Source organism: Tachyglossus aculeatus, chromosome 3 (genome assembly GCF_015852505.1).
Source record: "Tachyglossus aculeatus isolate mTacAcu1 chromosome 3, mTacAcu1.pri, whole genome shotgun sequence".
Lineage (NCBI taxonomy): Eukaryota > Metazoa > Chordata > Mammalia > Monotremata > Tachyglossidae > Tachyglossus > Tachyglossus aculeatus.
Window position 1 is genome coordinate 57,035,372 of NC_052068.1, and position 3,181 is coordinate 57,038,552.

Genomic DNA, 3,181 nt, shown 5'->3' on the forward strand with positions numbered 1-3,181 from the left:
AAGGACAGGCTCTGTGTCTCATCTGCTATACTGTACCTAGTTCAGTGCTTGGTATAGAGTAATCTCTTAATATCTATGACTGATAGCAATAATAATAAGTTGGGATAATGCTTCTTTCTCTAACACGGCTAATGAAGGTTAATTGTACAGCTGGGATCCCGAGAATTTTGATATAAATGAAACATTTCTGGCAATGGGGCTCTATCTTTTCAAATAGGCAGAGTGGACACAGCCTAGACTCACCCTAGGACAGATACAAGCATAAAAATGGTTATTTTATGCATGAGTCCTTCACCCCAAGTGATGACAAACCACTTTATTAGGAAGCTATTTTGCAGACCAAGATAATGTGAGGACTCCAAAATGGTTTTTTGGTTAGCTCAGTTGAAAGCTCATGTTTGTTATAGTAATGGAAACAATTGTTAGGAGACATTTTCACTCTCTTCCAACTTTCATATAGTTTGCCTTAGTTTTAGTTATTCAGCCTAACCAGCAAATAGCTTAGTCACTTTGCTCTCATGGACCACCTTAGAGTAATAATAATCATAATAACTTGGAAATAATACCTAGAATTTGCCGAGTGCTTTTATTTTTCCAAAGCACCTTCGTATTCTTTATCTCATTTTGCCATCACAAGGGCCCTGAGAGGAGAAGCAGATGCTATCATCTCCATTTTACAGATGAGGAGACTGAAGCTCAAAGAGGTTATGTTATATGACTTAGGTCACACAGCAGGCCAGTGACACAGTTGAGACTAGAACTCAGGTACTTTATTTCCCAGACCTGTGTTCTTTCCACTACACCACGTTCCCTCTCTCTTTAAAGTGACTACATCAAATTGGGTTACTCAGATCAAATAAAAAGAATGTCACTTTCCTCAGTTCTGCTGAAAATGAAAAAGTTAAAGGTTTCACAATTTCTTTACCATGTAATCCTATCTCAGTGCTGTCACTGTCTTAATGGTGTATTGATTGGCTCTCTTTAAAGGACTACCATTACTCTGTAGGGGCAAACATGAAAAACGACTTTTAAAGACCATTTTACGTTTTTTGATTAAAAAAAATCTTCTGAGGAGTTTATTGAGCTTATGAAACAGCTGAATTTACTCTTTAGTAGGTTTCTCTAGTTCTGAGGCCATGAATTCATCTGAGGCAGGCCAAGATATCAGTGTCAGACAGAAAGGGGAAGAGAGTGGGGCCTAGCAGAGAAATTAAGCTATTGATCAATGATATTTATTAATCTAGTAATAATAATAATAATAATGGTATTTGTTAAGCACTTACTATGTGCCAGGCGGTGTATTAAGCACTGGCGTGGATCCAAGTGAATCGGATTGGATGGCAGTCCTTGTCCCATGTGGGGCTCACAGTCTCAATCCCCATTTTACAGATGAGGTAACTGAGACCCAGAGAAGTGACTTTCCCAAAGCCATACAGCAGACAAGTGGCAGAGCCGGAATTAGAACACATGACCTTCTGAATCCCAGGCCCGTTCTCTATCCACTAAGCCATGCCTGATCTCTTACTAATGTGGTAATTAGGTAAGTGTACACCAGTAATTTAAGTTCTTCCCAACTAAGAGCTCTTGAGTGTGACGAAGCATCCACTGTGCTGGGGAAAGATGGGCATGAACACACACAAGCCCTCCCTGCTTTATAGTGCTCTTCTTGTTGTGCTCTTTCCGTTGAATTTAAATGCCAGTTTTGCTTTCAGTAGCTCTCGCACTTCAGGATAAGGCTGCCAAATTTGCTTTGGCTTTAATTCCTTGGTCGGCAGGAGGTCAAGCTTCTCCATGATAGTAGAGATAATAAAGCCTCCTGCTGTAGTAGTAGAAATGGTAGTAGTTGGTCCACTAGGCCACGTTTGGAAGTAGCATTGCCTAATGGCTAGAGCATGGGCCTGGGAGTTGGAAGGACCTGGTTTCTAATCCTGACTCCACCACTTATCTTCTGTGTGACCTTGGGCAAGTCACTTCACTTCTCTGTGCCTCAGTTACCTGATCTGTAAAATGGGGATTAAGACTGTGATCCCCATGAGGGACATGGACTGTATCCAACCTGATTATCAAGCAAAATCTCCTATCAGGCAAAAACTCCGCACCCTCGGCTTCAAGGCTCTCCATCACCTCGCCCCCTCCTACCTCACCTCCCTTGTCTCTTTCTCCAGCCCAGCCTGCACCCTCCACTCCTCTGCCACCACTAACCTCCTCATCGTGCCTCATTCTCGCTTGTCCCGGCATTGACCCCCGGCCCACGTCATCCCCTTGGCCTGGAATGCCCTCCCCCCGCACATCCACCATGCTAGCTCTCTTCCTCCCTTCAAGACCCTACTGAGAGCTCACCTCCTCCAAGAGGCCTTCCCAGACTGAGCCCCCTCCTTCCTCTCCCTTTCCTCCCCCTCCCCATCCCCCCCGCCTTACCTCCTTCCCCTCCCCACAGCACCTGTATATATGTTTGTACGTATTTATTACTCTATTTTATTTGTACATTTTAATTCTATTTATTTTATTTTGTTAATATGTTTTGTTTTGGTCTCTGTCTCCCCCTTCTAGACTGTAAGCCCACTGTTGGGTAGGAACCGTCTCTATATGTTGCCAACTTGTACCTCCCAAGCACTTAGTACAGTGCTCTGCACACAATAAGCACTCAATAAATACAATTGAATGAGTGAATGAATGATTACTTTGTATCTACCCCAGCACTTAGAACAGAGCCTGGCGTATACTAAGTATTCAACAAATACCACAAAACACCCTGTCGCACCAACGCCTTCCCTGCCAAACACACTCTCTGCTCCTCTTCCTGCTTCACAAATTCTTCCCTGGTTGCAAAACGGGTGATCAAACTACCACAGGTTTCTCTTTGTTGCTTAGTCTCAAGGCTGCTCTTAGCCCTTGACTGGTGTTCACCTCTCCTTAGCTCTGATTCTTAAATTGCAAGAGCACTGTGAGCCAAGGAGCATGTCTGAATGATCACACGTGTTCCTCTCTAAGCACCCCGTACAATCCTGTGCATGCAGTAAACTCAGCACAGTACCCTGCACACAATAGGCTCTCCAAAAATAGTACCAAATAACTAGAGCTTCAGAGCTGCAAGGCTCTTTGAAAGTTTCAAAAGTGACACTCTGACATGGTTGGAAAATATGAAAATATATTTACAGGGCTGAGCTATGCAACTTTGATA